General features: G+C 41.7%; 1 protein-coding gene across 3 annotated transcripts in view; it reads right to left on the minus strand.

Annotated features, from left to right (window-relative positions):
* Window positions 1–18,695, minus strand: part of Ptger3 (prostaglandin E receptor 3) — a 98,955-nt gene that overhangs the window by 55,229 nt on the left and 25,031 nt on the right. The gene's annotated exons all lie outside the window — the stretch shown is intronic.

Here is an 18,695-nt window from a genome sequence, read left to right on the forward strand (position 1 = left end):
CGAACCTCTCTCTCTCTCTCTCTCTCTCTCTCTCTCTCTCTCTCTCACACACACACACACACACACACACACACACACACACACACACATGCACGCATGCATGTACGGCACACACACAGAGTGCACATACATACATGCAGGCAAAACATATATTCATATAAAGTAGACATAATTTTTTTTGAGTAAAGTAGATATAAAAACTTCATCATACAAGTTATTTTACTTTTTAATCTCTTTGTGTGTTGGTGTGGGTGTCTCCATCTGCATGTTAAAACAAACTCCAGGATGGAGGGCATTTGGTGCTATTCTTCAACTAGTATAGTCCCAGTGTCTAGAGTCTAGACCAATATTTAGCAAATAGCAGATGAACATTTGACAAGCGTTTATATTTGAAGGACTATATTACATGTACATATATGAGTGTAACACTATGTAGCATATGAGTGGCATATAATAAGTATATGTGAGTTAATATAGGTTTCTTTCATATGAAGAAAATGTAACAGTTCTTAAGCATATGAAAAGATGTTCAAAATCATTAGATGTTCAGAATCATTAGAGAAACACCAATAGTGGAGGAAGAAGCATTTTAAACCCACATAGCACTGTAAATGAGGAACTGTGGTCACCAGAAGTATTACTGAGAGGTGTGGCAAGGGTGACCCCTACATCGTGGGAGTGGATATGAAACCTGGTGCAAACATAAAGAATGTAATTTATATCTTCACCGGAGCAATACTAAGACATGGTTGGGTCTTTCTGAGTAGAAGTATGTGTGTTGCTATTCCCAACAGTGCTGTTCCCATGACAGTGAGAGACAAGAATGACCCAGATGACATATTATGAACACAAGGAAAGACAGGGGCTGACTTCACCTTCTAGACCCATGTGACTACTAGTCAGGTACCTACAAGGTGTTTTAGAGTTACTAATGCTTCAGTCAGACACCATGACCAAAAATCAAGTTGGGTGTGGGAGGTTCATTTGGCTTGTACTTCTACCTCGTAGTCCATCATTGGAGGAAATCAGGACAGGAACCCGAAGAGGGCCAGAACCTGGAGGTTAGACCTGATGCAGAGGATTCTGACCTCTGCAACTGAGCTATGGCACACATAAGCCAACATTCATATATACACATCATACACACACACACACACACACACACACACACACACACACACACAGACACACACGGCCATACTGCTTACTGGATTGCTTCCCATGGCTTGCTCTGCCTGCTCTCTTCTGGAACTCAGTGCCACCAGTCCAGGGATGACTCAATAACAATGGGCTGGGGCCTTCCACATCAATCACTAAGTAAGAAAATGCTCTATGGCTTGCTTGCCTTCAGTCAAGTCTCAGGAAGGCATTTTCTTTTTTTTTTTATTTTTTTTTTATTATTATTTTTTTTTATTACATATTTTCCTCAATTACATTTCCAATACTATCCCAAAAGTCCCCCATAGTGCCCCCCACTTCCCTACCCACCCATTCCCATTCTTTTGGCCCTGGCATTCCCCTATATTGGGGCATATAAAGTTTGCAAGTCCAATGGGCCTCTCTTTCCATTGATGGCGGACTAGGCCATCTTTCGATACATATGCAGCTAGAGACAAGAGCTCCAGGGTTCTGGTTAGTACATTATGTTATTCCAACAATAGGGTTGCAGATCCCTTTAGCTCCTTGGGTACTTTCTCTAGCTTCACAATTGGGAGCCCTGTGATACATCCAATAGCTGACTGTGATCATCCACTCCTGTGTTTGCTAGGCCCCGGCATCATCTCACAAGAGACAGCTATATTTGGGTCCTTTCAGCAAAATCTTGCTAGTGTATGCAATGGTGTCAGCGTTTAGAAGCTGATTATGGGACGGATCCCTGGATACAGCAGTCTCTAAATGGTCCATCCTTTCATCACAGCTACGAACTTTGTCTCTGTAACTCCTTCCCTGGGTGTTTTGTTCCCAATTCTAAGAAGGTGTACAGTGTCCACACTTTGGTCTTCATTCTTCTTGAGTTTCATGCATTTATCAAATTGTATCTTATATCTTGGGTATCCTAAGTTTTGGGCTAATATCCACTTATCAATGAATACATATTGTGTGAGTTCTTTTGTGATTGTGTTACTTCACTCAAGATGATGCCCTCCAGGTCCATCCATTTGGCTAGGAATTTCATAAATTCATTCTTTTTAATAGCTGAGTAGTACTCCATTGTGTAAATGTACCATAATTTCTGTATCCATTCCTCTGTTGAGGGACATCTGGGTTCTTTCCAGCTTCTGGCTATTATAAATAGGGCTGCTATGAACATAGTGGAGCATGTGTCCTTTTTACCGGTTGGGACATCTTCTGGATATATGCCCAGGAGAGGTATTGCTGGATCCTCCGGTAGTACTATGTCCAATTTTCTGAGGAACCGCCAGACTGATTTCCAGAGTGGTTGTACAAGCTTGCAATCCCACCAACAATGGAGGAGTGTTCCTCTTTCTCCACATCCTCGCCAGCATCTGCTGTCACCTGAATTTTTGATCTTAGCCATTCTGACTGGTGTGAGGTGGAATCTCAGGGTTGTTTTGATTTGCATTTCCCTGAGGATTAAGGATGTTGAACATTTTTTCAGGTGCTTCTCTGCCATTCGGTATTCCTCAGGTGAGAATTCTTTGTTCAGTTCTGAGCCCCATTTTTTAATGGGGTTATTTGACTTTCTGGAGTCCACCTTCTTGAGTTCTTTATATATATTGGATATTAGTCCCTTATCTGATTTAGGATAGGTGAAGATCCTTTCCCAATCTGTTGGTGGTTTTTTTGTCTTATTGATGGTGTCTTTAGCCTTGCAGAAGCTTTGTAGTTTCATGAGGTCCCACTTGTCAATTCTCGATCTTACAGCACAAGCCATTACTGTTCTATTCAGGAATTTTTCCCCTGTGCCCATATCTTCAAGGCTTTTCCCCACTTTCTCCTCTATAAGTTTCAGTGTCTCTGGTTTTATGTGAAGATCCTTGATCCACTTAGACTTGACCTTAGTACAAGGAGATAGGAATGGATCGATTCGCATTCTTCTACATGTTAACAACCAGTTGTGCCAGCACCATTTGTTGAAAATGCTGTCTTTCTTCCACTGGATGTTTTTAGCTCCCTTGTCGAAGATCAAGTGACCGTAGGTGTGTGGGTTCATTTCTGGGTCTTCAATTCTATTCCATTGGTCTATTTGTCTGTCACTATACCAGTACCATGCAGTTTTTATCACAATTGCTCTGTAGTAGAGCTTTAGGTCCGGCATGGTGATTCCACCAGAGGTTCTTTTATCCTTGAGAAGAGTTTTTGCTATCCTAGGTTTTTTGTTATTCCAGATGAATTTGCAGATTGCACTTTCTAATTCGTTGAAGAATTGATTTGGAATTTTGATGGGGATTGCATTGAATCTGTAGATTGCTTTTTGCAAGATAGCCATTTTTACAATGTTGATCCTGCCAATCCATGAGCATGGGAGATCTTTCCATCTTCTGAGATCTTCTATAATTTCTTTCTTCAGAGACTTGAAGTTTTTATTATACAGATCTTTCACTTCCTTAGTTAGAGTCACGCCAAGATATTTTATATTCTTTGTGACTATTGAGAAGGGTGTTGTTTCCCTAATTTCTTTCTCAGCCTGTTTATTCTTTGTGTAGAGAAAGGCCATTGATTTGTTTGAGTTAATTTTATATCCAGCTACTTCACCGAAGCTGTTTATCAGGCTTAGGAGTTCTCTGGTGGAATTTTTAGGGTCACTTATATATACTATCATATCATCTGCAAAAAGTGATATTTTGACTTCATCTTTTCCAATTTGTATCCCTTTGATCTCCTTTTGTTGTCGAATTGCTCTGGCTAGGACTTCAAGTACAATGTTGAATAGGTATGGAGAAAGTGGACAGCCTTGTCTAGTCCCTGATTTTAGAGGGATTGCTTCAAGCTTCTGACCATTTACTTTGATGTTGGCTACTGGTTTGCTGTAGATTGCTTTTATCATGTTTAGGTATGGGCCTTGAATTCCTGATCTTTCCAAGACTTTTATCATGAATGGGTGTTGGATCTTGTCAAATGCTTTTTCCGCATCTAACGAGATGACCATGTGGTTTTTGTCTTTGAGTTTGTTTATATACTGGATTACGTTGATGGATTTCCGTATATTGAACCATCCCTGCATCCCTGGGATGAAACCTACTTGGTCAGGATGGATGATTCTTTTGATGTGTTCTTGGATTCGGTTAGCAAGGACTTTATTGAGGATTTTTGCATCAATATTCATAAGGGATATTGGTCTGAAGGTTTCTATCTTTGTTGGGTCTTTTTGTGGTTTAGGTATCAGAGTAATTGTGGCTTCATAGAATGAGTTGGGTAGAGTACCTTCTGTTTCTATTTTGTGGAATAGTTTGTGAAGAACTGAGATTAGATCTTCTTTGAAGGTCTGATAGAACTCTGCACTAAACCCATCTGGTCCTGGGCTTTTTTTGGTTGGGAAACTATTAATGACTGCTTCTATTTCTTTGGGGGATATAGGGCTGTTTAGATCATTAACCTGATCTTGGTTCAACTTTGGTACCTGGTATCTGTCTAGGAACTTCTCCATTTCATCCAGGTTCTCCAGTTTTGTTGAGTATAGCCTTTGGTAGAAGGATCTGATGGTGTTTTGGATGTCTTCAGGATCTGTTGTTATGTCTCCTTTCTCATTTCTGATTTTGTTAATTAGGATGCTTTCCCTGTGCCCTCTAGTGAGTCTGGCCAAGGGTTTATCTATCATGTTAATTTTCTCAAAGAACCAGCTCCTTGATTGGTTGATTCTTTGAATAGTTCTTCTTGTTTCCACTTGGTTGATTTCGCCCCTGAGTTTGATTATTTCCTGCCGTCTACTCCTCTTGGGTGAATTTGCTTCCTTTTGTTCTAGTGCTTTTATGTATGTTGTCAAGCTGCTAATGTGTGCTCTCTCTAGTTTCCTTTTGGAGGCACTCAGAGCTATGAGTTTTCCTCTTAGAAATGCTTTCATTGCGTCCCATAAGTTTGGATATGTTGTGGCTTCATTTTCATTGAACTCTAAAAAGTCCTTAATTTCTTTCTTTATTCCTTCCTTGACCAAGGTATCATTGAGAAGAGTGTTGTTCAGTTTCCACATGAAGGTTGGCTTTCTATTATTTATTTTGTTATTGAAGATCAGCCTTAGTCCATGGTGATCTGATAGGATGCATGGGACAATTTCAATATTTTTGTATCTGTTGAGGCCTGTTTTGTGACCAATTATGTGGTCAATTTTGGAGAAGGTACCATGAGGTGCTGAAAAGAAGGTATATCCTTTTGTTTTAGGATAGAATGTTCTGTAGATATCTGCCAGATCCATTTGATTCATAACTTCTGTTAGTTTCACTGTGTCCCTGTTTAGTTTCTGTTTCCATGATCTGTCCATTGGTGAAAGTGGTGTGTTGAAGTCTCCCACTATTATTGTATGAGGTGCAATGTGTGCTTTGAGCTTTACTAAAGTTTCTTTAATGAATGTGGCTGCCTTTGTATTTGGAGCATAGATATTCAGGATTGATAGTTCCTCTTGGAGGATTTTACCTTTGATGAGTATGAAGTGTCCCTCCCTGTCTTTTTTAATGACTTTGGGTTGGAAGTCAATCTTATCAGATATTAGAATGGCTACTCCAGCTTGTTTCTTCATGCCATTTGCTTGGAAAATTGTTTTCCAGCCTTTCATTCTGAGGTAGTGTCTATCCTTTTCTCTGAGATGAGTTTCCTGTAAGCAGCAAAATGTTGGGTCTTGTTTGTGTAGCCAGTTTGTTAGTCTATGTCTTTTTATCGGGGAGTTGAGTCCATTGATATTAAGAGATATTAAGGAAAAGTAATTGTTGTTTCCTGTTATTTTTGTTGTTAAAGTTGGCATTTTGTTCTTGTGGCTGTCTTCTTTTAGGTTTGTTGAGGGATTACCTTCTTGTTGTTTCTAGGGCGTGGTTCCTGTCCTTGTATTGGTTTTTTTCTGTTATTATCCTTTGAAGGGCTGGATTCGTGGAGAGATAATGTGTGAATTTGGTTTTGTCGTGGAATACTTTGGTTTCTCCATCTATGTTAATTGAGAGTTTGGCTGGGTATAGTAGCCTGGGCTGGAATTTGTGTTCTTTTAGTGTCTGTATAACATCCGTCCAGGATCTTCTGGCTTTCATAGTCTCTGGTGAAAAATCTGGTGTAATTCTGATAGGCTTGCCTTTATATGTTACTTGGCCTTTTTCTCTTACTGCTTTTAGTATTCTATCTTTATTTAGAGCATTTGTTGCTCTGATTATAATGTGTCGGGAGGTATTTCTTTTCTGGTCCAGTCTATTTGGAGTTCTGTAGGCTTCTTGTATGTTCATGGGCATCTCTTTCTTTAGATTTGGGAAGTTTTCTTCTATAATTTTGTTGAAGATGTTTGCTGGTCCTTTGAGTTGAAAATCTTCATTCTCATCCACTCCTATTATCCGTAGGTTTGGTCTTCTCATTGCGTCCTGTATTTCTTGGATGTTTTGAGTTAGGATCTTTTTGCATTTTACATTTTCCTTGATTGTTGTGCCGATGTTCTCTATGGAATCTTCTGCACCTGAGATTCTCTCTTCCATCTCTTGTATTCTGTTGCTGATGCTCGTATCTATGGTTCCAGATTTCTTTCCTAGGGTTTCTATCTCCAGTGTTGCCTCATTTTGGGTTTTCTTTATTGTGTCTACTTCCCTTTTTAGGTCTAGTATGGTTTTGTTCATTTCCATCATCTGTTTGGATGTGTTTTCCTGTTTTTCTGTAAGGACTTCTACCTGTTTGATTATGTTATCGTGTTTTTCTTTAAGGATTTGTAACTCTTTAGCAGTGTTCTCCTGAAATTCTTTAAGGGATTTTTGTGCTTCCTCTTTATTGTCTTCTGCCTGTTTAGCAGTGTTCTCCTGCATTTCTTTAAGTGTGTTATTAACGTCCTTCTTGAAGTCCTCTATCATCATCAGGAGATATGCTTTTAAATCCGTGTCTAACTTTTCCGGTGTGTTGGGGTGCCCTGGACTGGGCGAAGTGGGGGTGCTGGGTTCTGATGATGGTGGGTGGTCTTGGTTTCTGTTAGTAAGATTATTACGTTTACCTTTCGCCATCTGGTAATCTCTGGGGTTAGTTGTTATCGTTGTCACTGTTTAAAGATTGGAGCAGAAGCTGTGTTCCACTCACCAGCAGTCTCTAAATCCTGTGGCGGGGGTCGTGGGTAGCTGATGGTACCCCGGTGCTGGTCCAGCCGGAAGAGGCCTGTGGTCCTACTCAGGCCGTTTTTCTGCTTCCCTAACTAATGCAGTCTCTGGTCCCGCGTGCAATTGGATTGGAGCAGAAGCTGTGTTCCACTCTCCAGAAGTCTTAAGATCCAGCAGTCCCAAAATCCTGCGGCGGGGGTCGTGGGTAGCTGGCGGGTGTCAGGCAACCCTGCGCTCCAGCTACCCTGGCGCTGATCCGGCCGGATGAGGCCTGTGGCCCTATTCAGGCCGGTTTCTGCTTCCCTAACTAATGCAGTCTCAGGTCCAGCGCAATTGGATTGGAGCAGAAGCTGTGTTCCACTCACCAGCAGTCCCAAAATCCTGCGGCGGGGGTCGTGGGTAGCTGATGGTACCCCGGTGCTGGTCCAGCCGGAAGAGGCCTGTGGTCCTACTCAGGCCGTTTTTCTGCTTCCCTAACTAATGCAGTCTCTGGTCCCGCGTGCAATTGGATTGGAGCAGAAGCTGTGTTCCACTCTCCAGAAGTCTTAAGATCCAGCAGTCCCAAAATCCTGCGGCGGGGGTCGTGGGTAGCTGGCGGGTGTCAGGCAACCCTGCGCTCCCGCTACCCTGGCGCTGATCTGGCCGGATGAGGCCTGTGGCCCTACTCAGGAAGGCATTTTCTAAGTTGAGATTTCCTCTTCATAGATGACTCTAGCCTATGTCAAGTTGACGAAATTAGCCAGCACACAAGGCTAGCACACAGGTACTGGATAGCATTATGGATAATATGTGTTAAATAAAACATTATTAAAATTGTCACTTTTTGAAAAACATATTTTTAAAGAATTTTTATTTTAAACCTATGGCCACAGTCTCATCCTAATCCAAATCCTTCCGCTCACATTTGAGTTGGAGCAGTAACAGTCACTGAGGCTGGTCCTGCTGTGCAGTGAACTTTGTGTTCTCTAGAGCTCATGTCTGAAGCCCTAATACCCACTGTGATGGGGCCAGAGCTGGGGTAACTCAGTGTGATGGTTTATATTTGCCTGGCACAGGGCATGGCACCATTAGGAGGTGTGGCCTTGTTGGAGTAGGTTTGTCACTGTCGGTGAGGGCTTTAAGACCCTGATCCTAGCTGCCTTGGAGCCAGTCTTCATGTGGCCTTCAGATGAAGATGTAGACCTCTCAGCTTCTCCTGCACCATGCCTGGATGCTGCTATGCTCCTGCCTTGATGATAATGGACTTAACCTCTGAACCTGTAAGCCAGCCCAAATTAAATGTTGTTCTTATAAGAGTTGCCTTGGTCATGGTGTCTGTTCACAGCAGTAAAACCTTAACTAAGACACTCAGTTTAGATGAAATCAGAGGATGGAGCCACTGAGATGAGATCAGAGTCTTTATAAGGAAAAAAAGATAGCAAATCTTTGTCCTGGCTGTGTAGATGCAGCCTAAAGACGGCCATCTACAAGACAGAAAACTAGTTTTTATGGGGAACTGAATCAAGAAGCAACTAGACTTTGGAGTTCCCCGACTCTAGAACTGTGGAAATACACACCTGTCATTTAAGGTAGAGCATCTTAAACTGTGGGGTTGTGATCCCATATGAGGTCATGTCATTGAATGTAGAGATTTAAAAAAGAAAATACAGCGAAAGTATAAGACTGTTGCATGTGTAATGACCAAAAATTGAGTGAGTCCCAGATATCTAGATGTGCAGGCCCAAGCTGTCTTTACTGCAGTGCAGTCTTGGTTCTGAACATTTAACACATGTGCTCTGTTCTGTGTGTCTTATCTTGCTACATGAGACCTACACCACTGTCTTAAAACACCTCAGCTCAGACTTGAGATTATAGTGATAGTAATTTCATGGATTTTATTGCACAAACAGGTCTTCTGTTATCCCAGAAATGGGACTGTTTTCTTATTAAAAAAAAAAAAAAAAAGACTTGTACTGTTCTCCAACTATCTCTCCTGGCAGGTATCAAATCAGTGTATCTTTGGGTTTGAACTGTATTACAAAGTTTTCAATTAAAAGTAAAACTGTTTGAACTTAAAGGCATCTGCACAGTGAAGGAAAGGATCAAAGGAGGAATCTCTGTCAGTTATACATCTTATAGCAGATTAATATCTAGAATACACAGAGTACTCAAAAAAAAAAAACAAACAAAAAACAAAGCACCAAGAAAACAAACAACTCTAGGGTTAAATGGAGATTATAAAAAGGCCTACATCCTTATCAACCAGGGAAATGCAAATCAAAACTTTGAGATTTCATCTTACAGTGGACAAGACTAAGAAAACAAATGGCAACAGATGCATCTAGTGAAGGTTCCAGAAAAAGGGACCCTCTTCCTTCACCCCTGGTGGGAATGGAAACAGGTGTAGACATTGTGGAAATAAGTGTGAAGATTCTTCAATATACCATTAATACATCTGCCTTATGACTCAGCTGTACCAGTCCTGGGCATATACCCAAAGGACTCAACATCCTGTTATAGAGGCAGACACCTGCTTATTCATAATCATTGCTGTTCTCCTTAGAACAGCAGGGGATGAAAGCAGCTGAGATGTCCATCAGCTGATGAACATATAGTGAGAATGCTTAACATACTTTTTAAGGTACAGTTTAATGAAATTTTATTTAGCTGCAAAGAGAAATGAAGTTACTAACTTTTCAAGTAAATGTATGATAGAACTTGGAACTGGAAAAATTCATACCAAGTGAGATCACCCAGGCCCTGAAAAGCAAATGCCATATCTTTCATCTTAAATGAGGGTGCCAGCTTCAAATCTTCCTATTTGTGGGTTTAACATGAAATGCTGGTGAGTACCAGTAACTAGAGATAAGCCATGGGGAGACGGGAGAGTGGAACACAGGAAGGGAAGGCTTGAGACAAGAGGGGTGGCATGGGAAGGCAGTGCACAGGAAGTGGGGTACTCAAACTAAGGATGGTTGGAAAAACTGTAAGTTTCCTAAAATATATGCATATAGGAAAGGGTGTAAAGGGAGCTTCCTACATGAGGGGCAGGGGGACAATCCTCCTATCAGAAGCCACAGGTACTAAACAAAGAACACAGTGCCAGGTACAGAGTGATTTGTTGGGAGGGCATGCCCCAGAGTCCCCCCAAACAATGACTTCGGCCCTTGGTTACCCAGAAGAGCTTTGGGGTAGCAGCTTATTGGTGAGAATACCACTTGCTTTGGTCACAGCATATAGGAAACAGAGCAATGATGTGAATTCCTGGACACACTGACTGCAGTCCCAGGACACCCATGTCAGACAAACCTACAGAGCTCTGAGACACAGTTCTGTGGCTTTTGAGGTTCCAAGCATCTAATAATTTGTTACAGCAGCAGTGGAAAATTAGTATCTCTCCCCATACTGGGCTCCAATAAACAATAAAGAGAATGAGGAGTCAAAACTCTGTTCTTGCGTAGGGAATAAGCTTGTTTACAATCTTCACTTTCTCAGGAGCATTATCAAGAACTATGCGATAAAAGTAAGACATCCTCATGAACTCCTGCCCCAGTGACCTCGATTTCTATGTTGACAACAGACATAGCTGAATGCATCCTACTCAGCAGTGTGTGGATAAGAGCTCAGTGTATTTGATTAAAAGCTTTAAAACTGCTCTTTTCAATCCATTTGTTTTTGTAACAAACACACTAATCCTCTTTCCCCTTAATTTTAAACAACTGTAAAAGTTCTGCCTTCCTCTTGCAGAACCTTGTAAAGTGCAATCACCTAAAAGTCAAATGTATTTGGCCCCTGACTGCTTTTCAGGAATTGTTCTGAGCATGCTACTTAAAACTGCTTGCAGATATATATATATGAAGATTTTCTTTTATAAAATGAAGTATTACATTTCTTTAACTCTTTGTGGTCATGAATATTTACAAGATGATTTATTAAAATGAGATTTTAGCCCTTTTGCAAAGACCTGCTTAATAACTTAATTTTATGAGACTTATAATTTAACATTATTTTTATGGGGCTAGCATAGGTTTCATGTGCCACACACTGGTTAGTGGTTGGTAATTTCCTATAATTTCCCACTGGCAATGCAGTGATTCTAAAATTAGTAATAAGCTCTCTAAGCAATAGCTGGCACCCGGGAGGCCACACCAGCTCTTCCCAGAAATCACGTGCTGAGACACATGCAGATAAATGGAGTTGAAGGTAGCACCCACAATGCTCCATTTCCAACTGCCTGCAGAAGAGGAAGCAGGGCCACAGATTATCAACTCATCTTGAGTGAGTTGGCATCTGCCTGTGGATTTCCTTTTTATACTTAAGGAACTAATCTGTGATGCCAATTTTTGTGTATGAGTCTGCAAATATATTTTTTTAAGCTGTTAAGACTTTACAAGAAAACCTTGGGCATGGATCTGCAACTTCTGGTAGAATTTCTGGTAATGCAGTTCTCTTTGTGGAGGACATATAAAACATATTCAACTGGTACAGAAGTTATTTTCTTTTTAATCATATATATATAAAATCATGTACATACACCATGTATATATATATACATGTATATATATGTATATATATATACTTGAATTACTTCTCAGCAGCTACATATAACATGGGATCTGGTCAAGAGAGTCAAGAGGCAGCATATCTGGTTTCTTGCCTTTCCCCTGAGTATCAGCTAAAGGAGAAATCTCTGCACTAAAAAATACGCAGGAACAGAGTAGAAGCAGTGTCCCCTCACCACAGACAGATGAGTCTTGCAGCATTCTCATGGGAAAACAAAATCTTTCTTATCCCATGGTCCTACTCATTCATATATATATATATATATATATGTATGTATATATATACACACACATATATATATCCATATACACACATATATATTCATATTCTGCACTTGGATTTTGTTTTGTGGCAGTAAGCTTGGACTTCACATACTTAGAAAATTTCAGAACTAATCTTCATGTTTCAGATGTGCCTTGCCTTGAGTTGTTGGGCAATTGTACCACTGAGAATGACAAATAACTATACCCAGACAAACAAATTTGTGTAGCAGAAATTAAAACTGGCAAGCTGCTCCTAGGCGCCATGATGGGACGTTTATACATACTTACTTCATTCCTAATGTAATTCTTTAAGGGAAATTTCTTCATAAGCCAATTTTTATCTATGGTATTTTGCTCTGGACTTGGTTGGGCTGCAGCAGCGCAACCTGCTCCGCTGGAAATTCCCATTCTTTGATGAACTTGTTGTTCTATTAGACTGAAAACCAGTTTGGGCCCTTTCAAGCCTGTAATTGCATGATGTGGAGAATCGCTGGAGAATTAGGAAAGGGCAGCCACCGCTCCAAGCTGCTGCCCTGTTCTCTCTGCTTAACTAGTCTGGTCACCTCTGGGTCCCACACTGCTGTTTCTGAGGTTACCCTCGTTTATCTGATGTAAACACAGGGTGACACATAGCTCACAAACACTGAAGACAAGACTGACAGTGTCCTTTACTCTCATGCTGGCTTTGCCACCACAGATAGCTTTAGGAACATCCTCTGCTCTCTGGGTTTTTCCAGCTACCAGCTGGACTAGAGGCCCAATGTACAGTCATATGTTTGGACTTTCTTTGGTTAATTATGGCATAAAGCTGTTTGGAACAGAAAACAAGCACAAAGGAAGAAGCTATGAAGCTTCAGCTATTCCTCACGGGAGAAACTTCACATCTTTGGAGTAAATGAAGAAATACAAAGTTCAGAGTTTGTGGCTGGGGATTCATGAAGCTCTGGGAAAGGTGGTCCCAGAGCAAAACTGAAGGCCATAGGCTGACACACTGCCCAAGAGTCAAAGTCGTTTCACAATTCAGACCCAGTTCTGATTGCAATGGGAGATAGGCACTTAGCTTTAGATCTCCCAGTCCACCTTCTCAGAAGCGTGACTAACATAGGCACACTGCCATCTTTTTCATCTGGCAGGAAACTTGCAAACTTGCCTGCTGGGTAAGTGTAATCAGCACCTTCAGTCTGCACAGGTCGCCCGTTCCTAGCCAGGCTCTGTCCTTCTGTAGGGCACATTTCTACAGCAGAACACTTAACAGTCAGAGACAGGACAGTGCAGGAGAGAACCTGCAGGGACAATTGTATTCTCCTGCCATTGCTGCTTTTTTGTTGCTGTGACAAAACAGTGACCAAAACCGGCTTGAGGAGGAAAGGGGTGTTCTGGCTTACATACATCCCATTCTCAAAGGAAGCCAGGGCACACGCTCAAAGCAGGAATCCAGAGCGAGCCTGTAAGCCATGCTCCTCTTTGGCCACCACTTCAGTGTTTGCTTCCAAGGTTCTTGCTTTTTTTATTTCTTCAAATGTAAGTTAAGTAAAACCCAAACCACTCAATTTTACTACCATAGTAGTGCTTAAAGAAAAGAATTGAAAATGTTAGTTTATTATGCATACTATTGATATCAACATAAAATATATATTTATTTATTAGTTAGTTTGGGTTTTTGGGTTTTTTGTTTTGGTTTGGTTTTTGGTTTTGGGTTTTTTTGTTTTGTTTTGTTTTGTTTTGTTTTTTGAGACAGGATTTCTGTGTCTCAGTTGTCCTAGAAATCACTTTGTAGACTATGCTGGCCTTGAACTCACACAGATCTGCCTGCTTCTTCCTCCCAAGTGCTGGGATTAAGACACTGTTAATGCTATGTTTGTTACTGAATGCCTAGATATACAGGTAAAACAGACATCTTTGAATGCAGTGGCAACCCCTGGCAATTTGGGGTGGGTGGTGGGCTGAGCTGTCTTCATAGGATCCATAGGGACACATTGCAGGTCTGGGCATGCCTTCCTCCTTTCAACTACCTTGGAGCCTCAGGCTATGTTTATGTCTGTCAGCCTAGATTCACAGACAGGAACCTAGCAAAACTGCTCCATGAGAGGCTCCACCCAGCAGCTGACCTGAACAGATGCAGAAACCCCACAGCTAAACATTAGACTGAGCTTGGAAAGTCTTATGGAAGAGTTGGGGGAAGGATTGAGAAACCCGGAAGGGCTAGGGGCTTCACAAGAAGATTAACAGAGTCAACTAACCTGGACCATGGGGGCTCTCAGAGATTGAACTAACTACCAAAAAGCATATAAGAGCTGGACCTAGGCCCTCTGCACATATGTAGCAGATGTACAGCTTGGTCTTCATACCGGTCCCCCAACAACTGGCATGGGGACTTACCCTGACTCTGTTGCCTGCCTATGGACCCTGTTCCCCTAACTGGTCTGCCTTGTCTGCCCTTAAAGGGAGAGGATGTGCCTAGTTCTGCAGTGACTTGAGGTGCCAGAGTAGGTTGGTACCCAGGGAAGAACCTCCCCCTTCTCAGAGGTGAAGTAGAGGGGTGGTAGGGAGGAGGGGCCATGTGAAGGGGGAACTGGGAAGAGAGGGGGGTGAAGTCAGGATGTAAAGTGAATACATCATACATACATACAGGATATATATATATATATATATATATATATATATATATATATATATATGCCTAACATTAGAAAAACAGGACACTACTAGCATGTGTGTGTCCAAGTGCACATACCCGCATGCATTCATATGTGTTATTATATGCACATGGAGGTCAAAGGATATCTTAGTCAGGGTTTGTATTCTGCACAAAACATCATGACCAAGAAGCAAATTGGGGAGGAAAAAGTTTATTCAGCTTACACTTCCTCATTGCTGTTTATCACCATAGGAAGTAAGGACAGGAATCCACACAGGGCAGAAACTTGGAGACATGAGCTGATGCAGAGACCCTGGAGGAGTGCTGCTTACTGGCTTGCTTCCCCTGGCTTGCTCAGCTTCCTTTCTTATAGAATCTAGGATCACCAGCCCAGGGATGGCACCACCCACAATGGGCTGGGCCCTCACTAATTGAAAAAATGTCTTACAACTGGATCTCATAGAGGCATTTCTTCAACTGAGGCTCCTTTCTCGGTGATAACTCCAGCTTGTGTCAAGTTGACACACAAAACCAGCCAACAGAGGACAAACCTGGGCATTGGTACTTGCCTTCTATCTTGTTCCAGACAGGATCTCTTTGTTCATCAACACTGTGGATCCCAGGCCAGCCTTTCTATGACTTTCCAGAAACTTTTTTTTCCCTGCCTCTCATCTCACTGTAGGAGTGCTGGGGTTGAACACACAAGCCACCGTGCTTGGCTCATGGATTTTGTGGATTTGAACTCTGGTTCTCATGCTCACAAGGCACGTGCTTTAGCCTTGAGCCTCCTCCCAGCCCTACATGGCTTTCATTGAATAAATAATGTATTTGAATTCTAACACTATCAAAGTCATGATTTTGAAAGGTGTAGAAACAGAAGACATATTGCAACTGTATTAAGAATAAATTTCTGTGTATAGATACAAAATGTAAGGAGCAATTACCAGTGAGCAAGAATGGAGGCAATTTCTGTTATCTTTTCTATGGTTTTGCTTGTTTCCCAAATCCTCCAAAGAGTTTTTATACTTACAATAAAAAATACATTAGTGTTAGCATTCTGTCTAAACCCTTCCTCACAGTTACCTGGCAACAGCCAGGTATGCTCCATCTCACAGTTACCGGGCAACAGTCGGGTAGGCCTGACCCACTATAAAAGGGGCTGCTTGCCCCCTCCTCCCTCTCTTGCCCTCTTGCTCTTCCCTTCTTGCTCCTGTTCTGTCCCCTTGTCCCTTCCCCATTCCCTTCCCACCTCTCTCCATGTGCTCATGACTGGACTCTACTCCTCTCTTTCTCTACTTTCTCTCTCTGCCTTTCTCTGCCTCTACTACCTCTTGCCTCCCCTCCCCATGCCCTGAATAAACCCTATGCTATACTATACTATGGTGTGGCTGGTTCCTCAGGGGAAAGGGATGCCTTGGCATGGGCCTGCTGAGACACCCCTTTCCCCTATACCTCACCATACGTCCACAGAACATATTCCTTCTCTCTTTATCTTTATAGAAACACATCAATTAGAATATCATTAGATGACTTAGCTCTATAAAATAATCTAGTAACTTGTTGGTAAAATATTAATGATTGATCCTGCCTAAAACCATAATGTGATCATTTTAGTTTGAATTCTGTGCAATTCAAACCAAATAATTATATATATATATATATATATATATATATATATATATATATATATATATATAATTTAACAATAGGAAACAGTTTATAGTTTATCAAAGAATTTGGCTTAAACAAACATACTTACTAGGGTTCACAAAAGGCAATGAACTTTTTATGGTTAAATGCTAGCCTCTATTACAGCCACAGCATGAACACATAATCATAGATTAGTGATTGGATTTCTTTTACTTTCTTAATTGCTCAGGCTAGGCTGGCTGGGCAGCAAGTTCCAGGAATCCTGAATATCTCCAGCACCAGAGTTCCATACAGGCCCAGGCTGCTGTGCCTAGCTTTTATGTAAGTGTGGGAGATTTGAACTCAGGTCCTCTTGTTTGAACAGCAGGCACTTTAGTCTTTACTTTTTATGGACATTTTAAGTCAGTATACAAAGTAATAGGTTTCATTATGACATGTTCCAAAACTTTTTTCTTACCAGATTGGACATCCTTATCTGACTTTGTAGTGTGTCAAAATGACAGCTATGGGTCTACACTGTGAGACACCTTCATCCTGTGGGAGGATCTGGACAGATAGAGTTGTCTCCAGGCTCATGGTCTCAACTCTACTCCACAACCCTCTCTGTTCCCCTGTGTGCCCATTCTCCAGGGATCTCTCATAAGCTGTTCATAGCCTTAGATCCCCTCTCAGAAGTCACAGCATCTGTGACACTGCCCTCCAGAGTCAGTTTCTGTCTGTTCCCTAGAACCCCTCCATCTAGAATTCAGAATATTTAAACCCACCTTCTAAGTCCTCAGTAACAGTTAATTACCCTCTAGTTTGACTTTTGACACCTTCAACGTGTCTAAATTTCTGCTAGCTTTTTCTTGCGTTTGGACCTTTAGGAACCAGAGCCCCTAGTTCTGGGAAGCTCATCTTCCTGCTTTGCTTGAGTAACTCTGCCTCATTTTTTAAAGGCTGTGAAACATCAGTTTATCTGAGTGCCTGCTATAGCCCAAGCTGTCTGATACGGAGCGGGTGACACTGTTTCCCTTTCCACTTTGAACATTTTATGATGTTACTTGCTTTTTTTTTTTTTTTTTTTTTTTGCTTATTTATTTTATTTAAAAGCATTTGTCCATCAACAGTGTTTTTAGATTCCTGATATGTGAGTCTTTGAGATTCAGGAACAATCATCAGTATTTCCAAGAGTTCTCAGAGTTTTCAAAATTATGGCACTTTCCACATTCTCCTGACGATCTTCACACTCTATATTCTGAGATGCTAAGTTCCGGCTTAAAGAATGAAACACAGATCTTCCTGTCCACAAGGGTCCCTCTAGGCAAACCCAGCAGCTGTGAGTTTTACCCTGTCCCTCTCTGAACTCCATTTCCTGGGCTACAGCTATAGCTCTGCCTGAAGCTCTGGAGACATGCTGCTGCCTGGAGCAACCAGGTGAGATCCCCAAGCCTCGAACTCCTGCCTGCTAGGTTTCCCAGCCAGCCCTGTTGACTTGAGGTCTTCCCTGTCCTCTCTGACTCCATGTGCTGGCCTACACCTCTACCTGCAATCCCAGAGGCTTCCAACCATCAGGGAGCAACAAATAAGACCCCTACTCCAATTTCCTACCTGCAAGTCCCTCTGGGCAAACCCAGCAGCTGCAAATTCGGCCCTGCCCTATCCGCATTCCATTTACACAGCTCCGCCTACATCCCTGGAGGCCTGCTGCCAGGAGGAACAACCAGCTCTACCTACAATCCCAGAGACCTGCTACCATCAGGGATTACCAACTCTACCCCAGAGGCCTGCTCCCATTAGGGACTACCAGGCCTGCCAACATTATGGACAACCAGATGGCTAAAGGCCAGCATAAGAATACAATCAGTAAAAACCAGGGTAATATGGCACCACAAGAATCCAGCTATGCTAATGCAACAAGCCCTGGAAATCCTAACACATTTGAATAGCAAGAAAATTACCTTAAATCTAATCTTATGATGATTACAGAGGTCTTTTAAGAGAAAATGAGTAAATCCCTTAAAGAAATACGGGAAAAATACAATCAAACAGTAGAGGCTCTTAAAGAGGAAATAAATAGATATTAAGAAATACAGAAGCCGGGCGTGGTGGCGCACGCCTTTAATCCCAGCACTCGGGAGGCAGAGGCAGGCGGATTTCTGAGTTCGAGGCCAGCCTGGTCTACAAAGTGAGTGCCAGGACAGCCAGGGCTACACAGAGAAACCCTGTCTCAAAAAACCACCAAAAAAAAAAAAAAAAAAAAAAAAAAAGAAATACAGGAAAATACAATCGAACAGGAGAAAGAAATGAATAAAAGTGTTTAAGATCCAAAAATGGAAATAGAAGCAATAAAGAAAACACAAATGGAGACAATCCCAGACATGGAAAACCCAGGGA

The sequence above is a fragment of the Mus caroli genome, unplaced genomic scaffold (assembly GCF_978045245.1).
Source record: "Mus caroli unplaced genomic scaffold, Mus_caroli_1 scaffold_3, whole genome shotgun sequence".
Lineage (NCBI taxonomy): Eukaryota > Metazoa > Chordata > Mammalia > Rodentia > Muridae > Mus > Mus caroli.